The sequence below is a fragment of the Thalassophryne amazonica genome, chromosome 15 (genome assembly GCF_902500255.1).
Source record: "Thalassophryne amazonica chromosome 15, fThaAma1.1, whole genome shotgun sequence".
In the NCBI taxonomy this organism is placed as follows: Eukaryota; Metazoa; Chordata; class Actinopteri; order Batrachoidiformes; family Batrachoididae; genus Thalassophryne; species Thalassophryne amazonica.
In genome coordinates, this window is record NC_047117.1 from 19,571,223 (window position 1) to 19,590,617 (window position 19,395).

The window sequence follows — 19,395 nt, forward strand, 5'->3', positions numbered from 1 at the left end:
CCTTAGAGTTGTGATTCAGCTCCGTTTGGGAGATGAGTGACTTTCAATTCATGTAGGTGTTACTCTTTTAGATGTGTATGCCAAAAGAATGCAACCATAGCCTTTAGTACTCTTCTGTGTCCTGCACTGAAAGAAAAAGGAAACATGACTTAAATATTTTTTACATATGTTGGACATAATCAGAATGTGTTCAAATAAAATTATTTTCTTCTTCTTCTTCTTTGTCTTTCGGCTGTTCCCGTTAGAGGTCGCCACAGCAGATCAATCGTTTCCATCTCACCCTGTCCTCTGTATCTTCCTCTGTCACACCAACCACCTGCATGTCCTCTCTCAGCACATCCATGAACCTCCTCTTTGGTCTCCCTCTTCTCCTCCTGCCTGGTGGCTCCATCCTCAGCATCCATCTCCCTATATACCCTGGGTCCCTCCTCTGCACATGTCCAAACCATCTCAATCTCGCCTTTCTGACTTTGTCTCCAAACCGTCCCACCTGAGCTGTCCCTCTGATATGTTCATTCCTAATCTTGTCCATTCTTGTCACTCCCAAAGAGAATCTCAACATCTTCAGCTCTGCCACCTCCAGCTCTGCCTCCTGTCTTTTTGTTAGTGCCACTGTCTCTAAACCATACAACATAGCTGGTCTCACTACTGTTTTGTAAATTTTCCCCTTCACTCTTGCTGATATTCTTCAGTCACAAATCACTCCTGCCACCTTTCTCCACCCACTCCACCCTGCCTGCACTCTCTTCTTCACCTCTCTACCACACTCTCCATTACTTTGAACAGTTGACCCCAAATATTTAAACTCATCTACTTTCACCACTTCTACTCCTTGTAACTACACTATTCCACTGGGCTCCCTCTCATTCACACACATGTACTCAGTCTTGCTTCTACTGACTTTCATTCCCCTTCTCTCCAAAGCATATCTCCACTTCTCCAGACTAGACTCAACTTGCTCTCTACTCTCACTACAGATCACAATGTCATCTGCAAACATCATAGTCCATGGGGACTCCTGTCTGATCTCATCTGTCAACCTGTCCATCACCACTGCAAACAAGAAAGGACTCAGAGCTGATCCTTGGTGTAATCCCACCTCCACCTTGAATGAGTCTGTCATTCCGACTGCACATCTCACCGCTGTCACACTATTCTTGTACATGTCCTGCACTACCCTAACATACTTCTCTGCCACTCCAGACGTCCTCATACAATACCACAGCTCTTCTCTTGGCACCCTATCATATGCTTTTTCTAAGTCCACAAACACACAATGTAAATCTTTCTGTCCTTCTCTGTACTTTTCCAACAGTATTCTCAGAGCAAACATTGCATCTGTAGTGCTCTTTCTCGGCATGAAGCCATATTGCTGCCCACAGATCTTCACCTGTTTTCTAAGCCTAGCTTCTACTACTCTTTCCCATAACTTCATGCTGTGGCTGATCAGCTTTATGCCTCTGTAGTTACTGCAGCTCTGCACATCACCCTTGTTCTTGAAAATAGGAACCAGCACACTTCGTCTCCACTCCTCAGGCATCCTCTCACTTTCCAAGATTTTATTAAACAATCTGGTTAGAAACTCTACTGCCATCTCTCCTAGACATTTCCATGCCTCCATTGGAATGTCATCTGGACCAACTGCCTTTCCACTCTTCATCCTCTTCATAGCAGCCCTCACTTCTTCCTTGCTAATCTCTCTTACTTCCTGATTTACTCTCACCACATCATCCAGCCTTTTCTCTCGCTCATTTTCTTTATTCATCAACTCTTCAAAATATTCCCTCCACCTTCTCAGCACACACTCCTCACTTGTCAGCACATTACCATGTGCATCTTTTACCACCCTAACCTGCTGCACATCCTTTCCACCTCTGTCCCTTTGTCTGGACAATCGATACAAGTCCTTTTCTGCTTCCTTACTATTCAACTTCTTGTACAGCTCGCAATATGCCTTTTCCTTTGCTTTTGCCACTTCCCTTCTGGCCTTACGCCGCATCTCCTTGTACTCCTGTGTACTTTCTTCATCTCTCCGACTATCCCAAAACTTTTTCGCCAACCTCTTTCTCCTTATGCTTTCCTGGACCTCTTCATTCCACCACCAAGTCTCCTTCTCTTCCTTCCACTGTCCAGATGTCATACCCAGTACTGCCCTAGCTGTCTCCCTCACCACATCTGCAGTACTTTTCCAGTTGTCCAAAATTGCTTCCCCTCCAACTAGTGCTTCTCTAACCTGCTTGCTAAATTTCACACAACAGTCTTCCTCGTTCAGCTTCCACCATCTGATCCTTTGTTGAGCTCTCACTCTCTTCTTCTTCTTTACCTCTAAAGTCAACCTACAAACAACCATCCTATGCTGTCTAGTGACACTCTCTCCTGCTACCACCTTACAGTCTGTGATTTCTTTTAGCTTTCGTCTCCTATAAAGAATGTAGTCCACCTGTGTGCACCTTCCTCCACTCTTATATGTTACCCTGTGCTCCTCCCTTTTCTTAAAGTAGGTATTCACCACAGCCATTTCCATCCTTTTTGCAAAATCAACTACCATCTGTCCTTCCCCATTCCTATCCTTGATACCATATCTACCCATTACGTCCTCATTACCTCTGTTCCCTTCACATGCCCATTGAAGTCTGCTCCTATCACCACTCTTTCATGCTTGGGCACACTCTCCACCACCTTATCTAACACACTCCAGAAATCATCACCCCTTCAATTTCAAACTTTACACTCATCACCCTGTCAGACACTCGCTTAACCTCCAACACACTTTTAACATACTCTTCCTTTAAAATGACCCCAACACCATTTCTCTTCCTGTCCTCACCATGGTACAACAACTTGTACCCACCGCCGATGCTCCTGCTCTTGCTTCCCTTCCACTTGGTCTCTTGCACACACAATATGTCTACCTTTCTCCTCTCCATCATATCAGCCAGCTCTCTCCCTTTACCAGTCATACTACCAACATTTAAAGTCCCCACTCTCATTTCCACCCTTCTAGTTTTCTTCTTCTCCCGCTGTTTGTGGCAACGTTTTCCTCCTCTTCTTCGTCGTCTTCGCCCAGCAGTAGCCCAATTTCCACCGGCACCCTGTTGGGCAATAGCACCGGTGGCGGACGTTGTTAACCCGAGCCACGACCGATCCGGTATGGGAATTCGATTCTGAGTCTGCATAGTTGGGTTGGCCCTTTTTTACGCCGGATGCCCTTCATGACGCAACCCTCCTCATTTGTCCGGGCTTGGGGCCGGCACTCAGAATGTACTGGCTGCACACCCCATGTGGCTGAGTTATATGTCTCAATTAGAAACATAAGATAGCATAACAAGGTACCCAGTGTTTAATAATTTAAAATACTTAATTCTTATGGATAATTGTAATGATAACTTAGTATAGTTGAATAATCTAATGCTTCTTCTGTATTTTTAAATAGTTTTTCAAATCAGCCAAAGCTAGAAATGCCGTTCCTCCGTGTGGGCTTATTTTAATTGTAGCATCCAGACAGTCATACCAGACTAACACCGTAGTCATTAACATCGGTGCTTGACTCACATGAAAGCCTCAAGGACACCTTCAGTCTTTTTGTTAGAAAGTTTTGTGTTAAGCTCCTTTCACACCAGGCCTACATAGTATCTTTATACGCAGGAATGTCTGTGTCAGTTGCGTGCTGCAGTGGGGGAGAAGCTTGGCTCAGCTTGGCAACAGACTGCCTGGACTCACAGATGGAGTTGATACATTGGAAAAAGTCAGAATACATTATTTCCAGGAGTTAATGGACTTTAGTACTGATTTATCTGATTTCTCTTCTGGTTTCTCATTTTTCCTGTGCAGCACTGCAGGTGTGTGCTCTGATTTCTCTTCTGGTTTCTCATTCTCCTATCATTCTTCTGTGACCGTGGAGCTGCGGTCGCGTGCGATCCATCCGTGATTGGACGTGATGTCCTCTGTGAGGATGTGGACATATCCTCTCGCTGGCCATCGGTCTGTGAGCAGGAGTTAAGGAGTTAATGGACTTTATTTAACACAATCGTGAGAGAACTTGAGGTGAAAGCGCCGAGGAGCTGCAGCCAGGCTGTAATGAGCACTTTTTTTTTTCTTTTAATTGTCCACATGTGCTCTTTGAGTGGAATAGTTGCTGCATTGTGTATGGTATAAAAAGTTCAACGGCTACAGGGTGATTCTTACGAAATCCAGATTTAAAAGGACTCCAACTTCAAAATTTTCAAAAGACATTTGAAGACAAATTTCCAATTAAGCATCTAAGATTAATGTCTGAACTTACTAAAAACATTATTATTTGACATTGTTTTGGGAATTTTGTATAAAATTACAGGTATTTTAGATATTGAGTTCAGAGAAAAATATCATTACCGCAACATCAAATCACATCAAATATATTGTTACATACTTTTATTTTTGGTTATTTTTAAAGTGGGTTATTAAACACTTATGTCAAGATGTATATATGCCTCAGGAAAGATTACTTTGTTAGATTTTTTTTAAATTTAGAAATATAATTTTTTCTCATTACCGCAAGATACCTAATGATTTATATCATGTTTTTTAGGATATTTCTTTGAAAACTGACAAATATAATGTTTTTTGTTAAAGAGATTAAATAAGTAATCCTATAAATCGTATAAACAGAATTACAAACTAAAACCAATTTTATAATTATTAAATAATTTGCAAATAAACACATATTGCGGTAATGACAACAGTGTTTCGGAAATGAAATTCACTATTTCGGAAATGAGACTCAGTGCAACACATTCATAGATCAGCACAAGTAATTTCAGTGTATCACAATCATACAAACACACCACATTCAGCGTAAAATAGAACAGTAATGAATCTTAACCCATTTTTTATTTAGAACTATAGATTTAATGGAATAATAGGCCAATTCATTTATGTACGCCTTTTGTGCTTTGTCCATATATCAGGCAAAACACAGAAATGGCGGGCAGAGGAGGTGACAGGAAGCGGTTCCGGAATTATGTCCTTAATGTAGTACCAGGCCCTTTCTCCTGGAAATCTTATGCTTGGGACAAAGAACCAGTTTTCCCCAGCACAGCTCATTGTGTCAACTTCATACTGGCCATCAGTGACCTGTTTTTATAAGTAAAACAAAAACATTTTTAAAAGAGTGGCTTGATTGAGCATTTGCAGCACAATATTAGAACTGAACTGACTAAGCAAGTCTTGACAAGAATTAAGATGTATTTTTCCATTGATATAGAAATCTTGAAAGGAAATTCACCTGTGTAACTATACCAGGGAACAACTCTGCATCATATTCAACTCGGAGCCACTGTCCAACCTCTATGGTAGCCTCGGCAAAGATGTTTTTGTGAGAATGTCCTAAAAGTGAAATTAACTTATTAACTTATCAAACTTATTTATTTATTGTAATATTTAACTTTAACTTATCAACCTTTGACTTACTCGATGTATTTTCATGGTTCTTGGAACTGCTTTAATTTGTAGAGGAACCAATTCAATGCTCTTCTTAATTTATCCAATGTTATCCACTGAAACCCATGCATGAACGGCATAGTGTAGGCCAGATAGAACGAAGTCTTGTTTCTATAATGAGAGGTTGGGCCATCTGATGTAATGTAATATAATATAATAATATATATTCAATTCCTGATACTACGTTACATGTAATGCCAGTGCTACATAAAAAGGGAACACTAGTGACCACTGCTGGAGAGTTTGTAAAAACTATTTATATAGCAGTTACAAACTCTCCCGCAGTGGTCACTAGTGTTCCCTTTTACTTTTTTATTAAGCGTTTTAGACAAATATCATGTTATATCAGAAATACACAAGTTTATACATGTATACATCTGTTTCTCATTACCAAAACAGTGAATCTCTCTACCGCAACCTGTCCTCAAGTGTTGCGGTGTATGATAATGCTGTTGCGGAGTATGAATGACCTTGAACTTTCCTGCGCTCTTTCAAGGCACTATGAGGCCTAGCTAAACTTTACCTAGCTGTTTATATTTAGACCATGATGAGGTAAATATTAATCAAGAATTTTTAAAAATTTAAAATGTTAAATGTTAAAAACTTTGCGTATCAGTAATGAGACAACTTTCAAATTTTATTTGGAGAGAAATAAAATGAGGTGCTTAGCTGGTGGCCATCTTGGGTGTCACTGTAAATTATGTTCCCCCCATTCAGAATTTCTTGATTATAAAAGTTCCTTGTGGACTTAAATGATGATTAAAAATTGTTGCGGAAGATGAGAAAATTGGTGGTGGACAAAGTTCTTTTCCTTAAAATTTTCACTTTTAGTTGCAAATGAATACTAAATATCACGTTTATTTACTGTAACTATTTGTAGTATAACATGCACTGAAAGTTTATCATGTTTGTTTTTATTAAGTATTAAAATTAGTATTTCGAAGAACCTAAATTCAGTAATGGACTCGTTGCGGTAATGAGAATTATACTATTAAATGTGAAAAAACAACAAAAAATATTTTAATGATGGTCACTTTAAATCATGTGCAGCATAGCCTGTAATGATATGTTTATAACTGTATCCTTATAATTGTGATAGCATTTACTTTGATTGTCAAAATGCTTCATGCCACCAAGTAAGTCTGATTTCATGAGAATCACTCAACAATGGAGCACAGCAGGAATCATAAATTGGCACCGGGTAGCGTGGTATTGTGTGGGTGTGACATACAGTCAACTTAAGTACTGTAATGTTGCTTCAACTTGCATGAAAACTACTTCCTTTCTGCACCCAGTGCTCTACAATGAAAATCCGTGAAAAAATTAAACATGTTTAATTGTTTGCGTCCATTTCACATCACCCTTTGCGTCCCTCAGTGTACTGTGGCGCTACGCTGCACAGAATGGCGTTGTCATGCCGTTGCATGACGCAGCTCTATGTTGGCCCGGTGTGAAGGGGGCTTTCTCTGTCAGAATTAAGTAAAAATGCTGTCTTGGATTATTTTGTCTATCTCTAAGTTTGTACATGAGCATGCGGAAGCAGGTTTTTCTGACAGTATTGACCTTTTCAGTGTCCATTTATGTTCTGATGGGAAGGTTTCGAAGAGGAAGTGCAATATTGCACTGTTCAATTGCAGTGGAATTAGTGTTAATAAGGTTCCTTTTTAAAGTTTCTTAGTTGATTTTTTTTTTTTTCCTTCAACATTGTGAAGCATATTTTAGTATTATTTTTTTAGCATTAAGCATTATTTTTTGGCAGATTGTGCCAACTTTACATTGAAGATAGGGGCTCAAAATGAATCGCATCACAGTCTCAATCCCATTGTCAGCCTGTGTGATAATATAATCATTAAACAGTATGATTTAAGTAAATAAACCGTCTTTATGAACTGCATTACGTGCTTCACTCCATTAAAGTGCCAATCTCCCAGTGTAATCCCGGATATCTGATGGAGGAATCTCACCGAAATGGGGAAGTGTGGAATGAGGTGCTTGGTCTACTATCGCCGCAGTCATTGATATGTAAATTTCGACTATATTGTTGGGGGTTATGGATGTGACTATAACATTACAAGACCATACATTTACCATGCTACAATCGTAAATTGCAGTGTCAGTATTTTCCACAATAATTGTAATATAAATTTTTCATCAGATCGTGTAGCCCTCCTGAAACCAGTCCATGATTGGAATTATGAAACGCTGATCACCACGTTACTGTTCTTCTTTCAAGAAAACGCAACTCTGATTGTCTTCTTAGGTTGTCTGGAATCTCTCCCCACATGTGGAAAATCCATATTTGTGTTTCTTTGTTCATCTGTATTATATCCTGAACAAACTACCTGTTATATTTCAGTTATACATACTTGCTGCAAATAGAACATAAATTCCTTAAAATGATGAATGAATAATTCCTTCTGTCTTACTTGTGTCTCACAGTTATCAAATGTCAAACAGCTGGACAGTTTGTCGGGACATCAGTTTACTTCCCAGAACTGAATGCCCATATCTACTTCTGTTTAGACTCTGTAATCCTATTCTGTCTGCATCTTGGACATGCTGGGATCTGAAGTGTGTCAAATGATGTTTTTCAGGCAGTGCAGCTGCTTAACCCCAACAGGAGTTAAGGTCTATTTCTTATACTCAAAAGCTTACATCTGTCTCTTGACCTGCCGGTCTGCAAATTGTACCCTAGAGAGTAAAGAAATCGCCGTATCTCAGTTGGTCAGTTTGTGCAGTGCACTGTGAAAATGTACAAATAAACACTTGAACCTACGGACTAGTTGGAAGAATCACTGGCTCTGAGATGGGGCGGCATTTATGCTTTGAAATGGCTCAGAAGTGACAGATGTTTGCTGGCTTGAAGTTGTAAAGGTTTGTCTTAACAATACGTGTTGTTTATTAGATTGCCACCAGCTGTCCTGCATTCACTTCCTGTCAGACCAGACGGAGGAAGAACTGACACATCTGTGGTGTTGACTCATTTCTGCTGCAGGTGCTCTGTGGTTTGCCAGTTGTTTTTTGGCAAACCTCTTGAAAAATGAGTGCTTTTCTGTGTGACTTTTGGAGGATAAATGGTGAGATCCCAGTGTTCTTATCTCAGTACTCTGGACCTCCTGCCCCCCCCTCATATTCCAGACTACCCCCATAGCTTGTGAACTCTTTGATGACCCCTGGCATTGCTTTTTTCCCACATTCCTTTCTTGTTCTTTGTCCACAGAAAGAATAAACACTTAGCAGAGGACCTGGAGTGGACAAGACAATTGTGGCCTGAGCAGAGAGACAGGCAGACAGAACTGTAAGTAAGCCCTCCAACTGTGTGAAAGTGGGAGAAGTCGGGAAGTTACTGTACATACAGTATGTAGCTTGTACTCTGTGTAGTACTGTTTTTTGTATCCATTTATACACAAAACTTGGAAGATTTGTGGTTGTTTTGAGTTGGTGAAGCTGTCATGTAATCTACAGTACCATGATTTAAGTTGATTACGCTTCACTCATTGATTTCACAGCATATTGTCTTTGGGAATAAGGAACAAAATATGCATTGAATAGTTGTAAATACCATTTATGCAATCCCCTTCTTAGTTCTTTTTACTGCAATCATGTCTTCACATCGTGATCTATTTATTTCTTCTTGCAGCACTACAATCAGAAGCTTTGTGTTTTGTTTTGTTTTTTTTCTTTCTTAAATTGCAGGGTCTCGGAAGACTACTTGGACTTAACATTAAAGAGCAGTGTTGTAAAATGGTAGCTAATACTAATTATTGAAACTTGTTTTTAAAAAAGACCTAGTTAATATAGATTAGTTGTGTATTGGACCACAGTTGATCTATGGGCCCTACCCTAAAGTGGTGCAGCATACATAATGAACACGGAATCATATCAACATTTAAATAATTATGTTACACTGAAATCAAAGTGTAAAAGTAAGTCCCTTCAACTGCTCCCTTGTTTGCACTCGGGGTCGCCACAGCAAGTCCAGGGTGGATCTGCATGTTGAATTGGCACAAGTTTTACGCCAGATGCCCTTCCTGACGCAAACTCCACATTACATGGAGAAATGTGGCAGGGGTGGGATTTGAACCTGGAACCTTCTGAACTGAAACCAAGCGCATTAACCACTTGGCCACCAAAGTGTGAGCATGGAAAAAGCTTTTGGGTGTTCCTTTTGAATAGAGCTTGTTAAAAGCAGACAGCCTCTGCCATCCATCGACTGTACGAGGTCTATTAGAAAAGTATCTGACCTTATTATTTTTTTCAAAAACCATATGGATTTGAATCACGTGTGATTACATCAGACATGCTTGAACCCTTGTGGGCATGCGAGAGTTTTTTCACGCCTGTCGGTTACGTCATTCGCCTGTGGGCAGTCGCCCACCCTCTCGTCGATTTTTTTTTTTTTTTTTTTTTTTTTTTTTTTTTCTCTTCATTGTTCAGGAATGGCTCAGAGACTGCTGCTTTGTTTGATCAAATTTTTTTCAAAACTGTAAGGCACAACTGAGTGGACACCATTCGATAAATTGAGCTGGTTTTCGGTAAAAATTTTAACGGCTGATGAGAGATTTTGGTCTGGTAGTATCGCCGTAAGGACTGCTGACGGCGATCTGCGCTTCAAGGCGGCAGCGTCTCGCCGTTTCAAGTTGAAAACTTCCACATTTCAGGCTCTGTTGACCCAGTAAGTCGTCAGAGAACAGAGAACTTTCAGAAGAAGTCGGCATGAGGAGTTTATTCGGACATTCCATTGTTAACGGACATTTTGTAATGAAAGAACGTGCGGGCAGAGTCGCATGTCAGGCCGGACCCGACCACGGGGGGTCGCGACAGGAAAAACACCTCCGTTGGAAACCTTAATGGGCAAGTTGGAACATGCCCAAGCTGTTAAACAATTTCTCAGTTACTCACTTGTTGAAAGCCAACAAAAGCCACCTGAATTTTACAAATGGTTTTCAACACGGAGGTGTTTTTCCTGTCGCGGCGCACACAGATTTGCCGAGTTGTCACGGAAACGACTCGGCGAATTTGCGCGCACGTCTTTCATTAAAAAATGTCCTTAAACAGTGGAATGTCCGCATAAAGTCCTCATGCCGGCCTCTTCTGAATCTTCTCTGTTCTCTCACGACGTCCTGGGTGAATTAAGCCTTAAATTAGGATGTTTTCAGGTCGAAACAGGCCGACGACGGCGCCTGGAAACGCTGCACGACATCCCGCTCTGTGGGAAGTCCTTACACCGACAGAAACACCCCATAATCTCTCATCAGCCATTAAACCTTTAACCGAAAACCATCTTAATTTCTCGAATAGCGTCCACTCGGATATTCCTCACAGGTCCAGAAAAAATTTTGATAAAGCAACGCGCGCCGTCTTGAGCAGCGTGTGACACAAAGGAATTCAGCCGAGAGGGCGGGACCACATCTCACTCAAGGCCTGCCCACAGGGAAATGACGTCACCGACACACGTGAAAAAACTCACGCCTGTGCACGAGGGTTCAAGCATGATTGGTGTAATCGCATGTCATTCAAATCCATATAGTTAAAAAAAATAAATAAAAGGGTCGGTTTATTATCTAATAGACCTCGTATGTATATGTGGCCGCTTTCTCTTCTGGTCCCTGGTTCAGCTCAACACGTCGGGGTACAAGCCTGAAAATAATTAACCCCGGAAGACGAGGGTAGAGTATGTGCACTGATCTCATTGAGATTGTTAAAATCAGTGACTGCATGCTTGAGTTTTCTGATCCATTACACCTCTGGTATAGCCTATTTGACTAGTTCACAGTTTCAGTGATCTGTGTGTTTGCAAACGTTTAAAGTTGTAAACCCAGGTTTATTCATTTTTATTGCTGTCAGTTGAACATGCATGTCCTTTATGTTTAAATTGTTTTACACTGCTGCTTAAAGAGTGCGTGGCCTCCATGGAAGGAAACCGTATTTTCTGGAGTACTAGTCACACCTGTCAAAAAATGCCTCTGGAAGAGGGGAAAAAACAAATATACGTTGCACCTTTTTTCTGTATTATCGGGTCTTTAATTTGGGATTTTTGTGAATTGTTGTTTGTTCTTTTATTATTTATCTTAAAATAGCCAAGTGGCTTCTGTGTGTGTGTGTGTGTGTGTGTGTGTGTGTGTGCGTGTGTGTGTGCGTATGGCTTCGATCACAGAGAAACCGGGGAGAGCTGACATTTGCCATTTGGCATGCTTACGTATTTTGGGTCAAGGATGAACGCTGCAAAGATGGAACGTTTGACAGGACTATTTTTTGAGATATTTGCAATATTAGCTAATAGGGCTGCCACAACTAGTCGACTAGTCACGACAACATTGACTAATGAATACATACAACTAATTTATTAGTCGACAAATTGTTTATTTTATTTAAGTCTTTGTTTTTCTCTCAATTCATAGTTTTAGGCAGCGAGCCGTCCTGCCATCATTTCGATGTTCAAACTTGGATAAGACGGCCGATTAAAACAGTGACCGTCTTGTTCAAAGTCATCTAAAATGTGCAGTTTACCGGAGGAGCTCTGTCTGTCTGTGTGTGTGCGTGTGGAGTCAACTTGCTGCAGACGGCGAATGGAGGCACGAGACGTTACATTCTGCTGAGAACCATCAGTGCATGTGACACAGCGAGCACGGAGCAGAGAGAGATGATTTTAACCCGAGTGAACATGTTAAAAAAACAAAACAAACAAAAACAAAAAAACACATGGAACTGCCTTTACTTTCCTCTGCTCTTTCTCTACCGGTGTTTTTCTGATGGCACCGTCACACCATGTGCGCGTTGTATACTGAATTTATGAGATCATGAGATGAAATAAACGGTCAAATATCCGTAAAACATCCTTAAAAAAATGAAAATATATAAATGAACTGAGGAAAAATTACGCATTCACGGGTTAAAAAAACCCTGCTGTGGAGAAGCTGCAGTGATGTTCAGAGGCACAGATCACAAAAAGCAGGCGAGAACTCTGATAGTCCATGAGCCAGTCATCAATTTTGACCTAATTGGTACCACTGAAGGTGACTAAACGACACTTAGAATACAGCCTCAGTGTACCATGGCCTACACAAAAATGTATGATAGCCATCCGAGGGTGGTAGCTGTAGCCAGGTTGGGGTCATTGAAGAATTACATAGAGGTCAAAATTTTGAAATGCTCCAATCACGTTGAAAATTATATCATATTATTTGTCTGATCATAACAATTCAAAAAAAGTATAGTTTGTACTATCTATGATGGAATGTTCTGGGGTTATGGGGAAAAACAGCAAAAATGGTGACAAAGGTCAATTTCAGTTTGTACAGGGGTCAAAAGTTAAAGTTGCTAAAATTCAGTAAAAAAAATGATGCAAATTATTGTTTGGGTTAATAGGGTTCTAAAAAGGAATAGTTTGCACCATCTGTCATGCTTAGTTATCATGTTACAGGGTAATATGTCACATGTCATAGAATCCAATAGATGTTGACCTTGTTTGACCTTTACCTTGGAGATCAAACATTCAACACAGTCAAAACTATACCATTTATTAATCCTTTTATTTCAACCAATAATTTGCATCATTCTGGACTGAAATTGGAGCAACTTTAACTTTTGACCCCTGTCCAAACTATACCTTTTTGGAATCGTTATGACCAGACAAGTAATGTGATATAGTTTTCAACATGACTGGAACATTTTTAAAGTTTGACCTCTGTGTAATTCTTCACTGACCCCTACCTGGCTACAGCTACCACCCTGAGATTGCTATCATACATTATTGTGTAGGCCGTGATACACTGAGGCTGGATTCTAAGTGTTGTTTAGTCACCTTAAGTGGTACCGAAAACCTGCTTGTCCCATGGACTATGAACTTTTAACAGCTGTTATTTTCCAAAGGTTTTTATTTGTTCAATCTTAAGCTTAATGTAGTGTTCAAGCACAAAACGTGACTGTTGAGGAAAAAAATGACTTCATCACACTAAAATGAACTGGAGTCAGAATAAAAATACAAGCTGCTGATTTTTGTTATTTTTCAAAGTTATTATAAGCTGCAGCTATATGCCACGTCAGCCTGCATTGTTCTTTTCAGTTTATATCAAAGTTTGCCTGCAAATCTATGTATTTTTTCCTTCTTTATAAGAGTTTGGTGTTTTACATTTGCTCCACAAAGTTTTAAAATACAATAAAATGTTCACACTTTTCTCTCTAGCAGTTCTGTAATTTCAGAAATGCAGCAGAAACAACCACAAATCAGAAAAAGTTGGGACTATAAGTAAAATGAAGATAAAAATAAAAATGTTGCACTATTCCCAGTTTCTCCACTCAAAGAAATCAAAAGTTCTTTGAGAGTTGTGTCTTGGTGGCTTCCCTCACTTTTCTCCTTTCAGCATGGACATTCAGTTTTTGAGAACTGCCTACCTGACACAGATTTACTATAAAGTACCACACTGGTTGTATTTCTGAATGATTGATGTAAATGAAGTCTAAGAAATAGTCACTGATTTGGAAATGTTCATGTTTTCATCCCGATGTTTCTCGAAAAATGCTGCAGGCCTTAATTTAGGAAATTATGTATGATCCGACTAGTCGACTAATCGCAGAAATAATCGTTGACTAGTCGACTATCAAAATAGTCGTTTGTGGCAGCCCTATTAGCTAACAACGGTGAACAGTGAACTTATGCAACATAAGAAAGCTCTTATATTTTGGACTTAGAGTCTTGTTCTTTCCATGGACAATCATCCAGTCAATAAAATTATCTTTAATTGGAAACAAGAGTTGGGTCTGGAGTTCGGGGAAGGTTTCTGGGATAAGGCTTTAGACAGAATTCATCCGTCATCATCTTGTGCAAGACTTTCCCTAATTCAGTTTAAAGAAGTACACAGGCTGCATTTATCAAAGTCCTAATTATCCATAATTTATCCCGACGTTTCTGGTCTGTGTGATAGATGCAACTCCTCTCCCTGTGATTTAAGTCATATGTTTTTCTTTACTCAATATGTCAGCCATTTTGGACTTCATGTTTTGATGTTATCTCTCGTGTTCTTGGAGTCAGGCTGGAGCCTTGTTTGCTCATCGCTATTTTTGGAGTTCCTGGAATCCCCACTGTGTCCTTTACTAACTCACAGGTGGATGTAATTGCTTTTACCTCATTGTTAGCACAACACAGATATTATTATCCTGGAAAGCTCCAAATCCCCCATCCATTTCTTTATGGTTGAAATATCTCGTGTGTGTGTGTGTATGTGTGTGTGTATATGTATATATATATATATATATATATATATGTATATGTATATGTATATATATATGTATATGTATATGTATATGTATATATATATGTATATGTATATGTATATGTATATATATATGTATATGTATATGTATATGTATATATATATGTATATGTATATGTATATGTGTATGTGTATATGTGTATGTGTATATGTGTATATATGTATATGTATATGTATATGTGTATATATATATGTATATATATGTATATGTGTATATATATATGTATATGTATATGTATATATAAGGTCTGTGATAAAAGTAACAGACCTTATTATTTTTTTCAAAAACCATATGGATTTGAATCGCGTGTGATTACATCAGACATGCTTGAACCCTCGTGGACATGCAAGAGTTTTTTCACGCCTTTCGGTTACGTCATTCGCCTGTGGGCAGTCTTTGAGTGAGGAGTGGCCCACCCTCTCATCGTTTTTTCATTGTTTAGGAATGGCTCAGACTGCTGCTTTGTTTGATAAAAAATTTTTCAAAAACTGTAAGGCACAACTGAGTGGACACCATTCGATGAATTCAGCTGGTTTTCTGTAAAAATTTTAACGGCTGATGAGAGATTTTGGTCTGGTAGTGTCGCCGTAAGGACAGCGATCTGCGCTTCGAGGCGGCAGCGTCTCGCCGTTTCAAGTTGAAAACTTCCACATTTCAGGCTCTGTTGACCCAGTAAGTCGTCAGAGAACTTTCAGAAGAAGTCGACATGAGGAGTTTATTCGGACATTCCATTGTTAACGGACATTTTGTAATGAAAGAACGTGTGGGCAGAGTCGCATGTCGGCCGGACCTGACCGTGGGGGGTCGCGACAGGAAAAACACCTCAGTTGGAAACCTTAACGGGCAAGTTGGAACATGCCCAAGCTGTTAAACAATTTCTCAGTTACTCACTTGTTGAAAGCCATCAAAAGCCGCCTGAATTTTACAAATGGTTTTCAACACGGAGGTGTTTTTCCTGTCGCGGCACACACAGATTCGCCGAGTCGTCACGGAAACGACTCGGCGAATTTGCGCGCACGTCTTTCATTACAAAATGTCCTTAAACAGTGGAATGTCCGCATAAAGTCCTCATGCCGGCCTCTTCTGAATCTTCTCTGTTCTCTCACGACGTCCTGGGTGAATTAAGCCTTAAATTAGAATGTTTTCAGGTCGAAACAGGCCGACGACGGTGCTTGGAAGCTCCGTGGGAAGTCCTTACAGCGACAGAAACACCCCATAATCTCTCATCAGCCGTTAAACTTTTCACCGAAAACCAGCTTAATTTCTCGAATAGTGTCCACTCATATAATCACTCACAGGTCCAGAAAAAATGTTGATGAAGCAACGCGCGCCGTCCGCAGCGGCTATTCAGACAAAGAGATTCCTACGGGAGGGGTGGAGCACTCCTCACTCAAGGCCTGCCCACAGGCGAATGACGTCACCGACGCGTGAAAAAACTCACGCATGCGCACGAGGGTTCAAACTTGTCTGACGTAAAAACATATGAATCAAATCCATTTATTTTTTGAAAAAAATAAAAAGGACCGCTTTTTTCATCACAGACCTCGTAAAACTTGAAAAAATGTAGTTTAGACTCGGAGGGAGGGACTGATGGAGTTCTAAAATTGTGGCAACTTTGTATTGCTTATCTTTGACCGTAGAAAACTTATTATTGTTATTATTATTTATTATTATTTTGTAAGGGCTATGGTTAGTATATTGAGATTGGATGTTTACAAATGTTCAGGTTGTAGCATATGTTAGACTACACTTTAATTGTGCTTGCACTTTTGTAAATGACATGCTAGTGTTGTTTGACGAAAAAAATGATCAATGTTAAAAAGAAAGGAAGGGCACCCAGTGCAAAATGTGCCAAATTGACATGTGGATCTGTATTTGATTTGCTCTGGTGTTCCTGAGCACAAAGGGAGAAGCCAAAACAAAACAAAAAATCCCCTATTATTTTAATTCACTTTTGTAAGATAAAGAAAACCACGTTTTCAGTTCAGATAAAAAAAAAAAAAACTTGCCACATTGTTCTGTATTTTGTAGTAGATGCGTTTGTTCACAAATTTCTCTAAAGCACGCAGGTTGCAGGGGGGCAGCCACTGTTAATTTCAAAGATTGTGTGATGGTGTGCGCTCTAAGCGGCTTCTTCAGTCAGGAATGTGGTGCAAGTCCTGAATTATTTATCTTCACCACTCATGGATGGAGTAAAGGTAAAGTGATATTCTTGGTTGGCCGGGTGCTGCATTTTAAAGTATGGGCTGGCACTCCGATGTCAAAATGTTAATATTATCTTTCCTGAAAACTGTTACTTTTGCCTCAGGGGCCACATAAAGAAAATGTGATATATTTTTTGAATAATTCAAGATGATGATTTAGGACTGACTTTTCAACTACATCACATCTGTAGGTTATTACTCTGTAGTAAATGTACTACTATTTAGACTGCAAAGCAGTGTCACCAAATGTCTTGTTTTTTTGGGGGGGTTGGTAATATTTTTTAAGATATTAGGTTATTCATTGAACTGTGTGCTGCTTCTCTTTTTTGGCACATTTTGCTCCTTGCATTAAACAGATGACGTACCAGGTAGCATAATTTCTGATGGAAAAATGATGGTGCACTGAAGAATCCTGGTATGAAGAATTATGAAGGTTCTTTAAATTTGAACGTTGAAAGTGCTTTCTAAGCAGTCTGTTGAAAAGTGCTGAGGTTGACCTGTCTCTGTTGCTCCCTCATCAGTCCCACACCTCTCATCCACACATTGTGTAAATAATTCACAGCATCCTTTTGCTTGCTTGAGAGAAGTGGCAAAAGGAATGATCATGGAGGGTTGCCAGTGACAATACAGTCATTGGCAATGCACATCTCTCAACCCTGAAATTTTAAGAAGCTTTATCATACAGTCAATTATGGGTTTTTTCCCCAAATGACTCAACATTATGTATACAAATAATATAACGCAATGCTAAAATACCCTCGGCTGTATGAACATTGTCTTCTTTGCAATTTACAGTTGTTTAATTAAGATCCTATTGTCTTGTGTGCATTTTTTACATGTTCAATAAAGCCCCTCAATCAATCAATCATAAACAATATTTAAGTTTTAACGGCGTCTGCAGGAGTGCCTGCGTCTGTGTACATGAGTTTTTGACGAGAGTAAGTTAGCTTTGAGTTAGCGGAAGTTAGCGTGCATGCTGACGTCAGTAAAATGTCTTGTAAATGACTCTTGAGATGTTATTAACTTACAAAAACAGCATTTTCAGATTTAGATGTCTTTATTTCTCACTAGCTTTTACTTAATATATAAGAAACGTATATAAACACCTACAGCGATTTTCGAGAGACCAGCCACTGATGTCACGGTGCAGCTCTACTCTGATTGGCTGTCATGCCCCCACTCAAAAAAAAAAAAGATTGAAACAGAAGGGGACTTTTTGAACTCTTAAAATAGGTGAAGGTTAGCCATCTTTGAACTTGTCCAATGTCTCTGTCCCAAGAATGTTCCCTGTGAATTTCAAGAGTCTGGCTGTAATAGGACTAAACTTATGCTGAGCACAGACAGACAGATGGGGGGACAGATAGACGAAAGTTCGCAGTACCCCAATGGCCATATTTGATGGCCTCCGGTAATAAAAAAAAAATGATTTGGGACTGAAGTGTGTGGTAGGTGGAAAAACAATGAATGATGTAGTGAACAGCAAATTGCATTTGACATAAAGTTATATTGGAATTGCTGAAATGAGTCATCTTTTTTCAACAATGAAAATTAATGTACCACTATTTATTTATTTATTATTTACCTCCGCCAACAAAGTTGCTTGTTATCGCCCTTGATTGTTTGTTTGAACAGCCTGGAGCCCAAAATGTTTCATCTATCATTATGAAAGTTTTACTGATGATTCATATCTTGATAGGCAAGAACTTATTAAACTTTCAAAATCTTGGAAAATTGGAAATATCCCTAACATTGAATGACTTTTCAAAAACTCATATCTCATAAGATCAAATATCTTTCATATGTGAGAGCTTTATCTAGGATTGTGTCCTTTATTGACTGACAAAGTTTGATTTGGATCTGATCCAGATTACAGAATTTGTGGCCCTTTAAATTTAACAGTGAAAGCCCCATTTAATGTATTTGTACATTATATCTAAACAGTAGTTGCTCCCGGTGTGTAGTGAGTAGGGATGGGTATTGATAAGATTTTATCTATCGATGCCATTATCGATTCTGCTTATCGATCCTATTCCTTATCGATTCCCTTATCGATTCCTCTTGTGAATTTTGTACTAAAAGCAGGCTTTACAGGTTTTCTATGTATTTCATTGAGTCTTAAAGTAAATAAATATGAAATTGGTCACTGTATCCTTTATCTCTGGACATAAATAAAAATAAAAAAACTGTGTTTCGCTTTGAAGTTATTAATTCCGACTGGACTCAATGAATGAATGAATGAATGAATGAATGAATGAAAACTGTTTATTTCGAACATTTGATACAACAACAATTACAAGATAGATCAGTAAAGACAAAACAAAAAAGTTCCTACTGTGTACCCAACATGTCCGAAAAGGGGTAGGGTGAAGCATCAGCTTATTTATCCCTACCCCTTCTTCCCCACAACCAGTAATACCCTTTGCCACATATACACATAGAT

General features: G+C 39.3%; 1 protein-coding gene across 1 annotated transcript in view; it reads left to right on the forward strand.

The window, feature by feature from the left end:
• The window catches only part of fbxw7 (F-box and WD repeat domain containing 7), a 204,298-nt gene that overhangs the window by 27,147 nt on the left and 157,756 nt on the right, over positions 1 to 19,395 (forward strand). Inside the window, exon 2 of the mRNA XM_034188291.1 lies at positions 8,699 to 8,776. The gene's annotated coding sequence lies outside the window, so the exon portion shown is untranslated. The remainder of the gene's footprint in view (positions 1 to 8,698; positions 8,777 to 19,395) is intronic.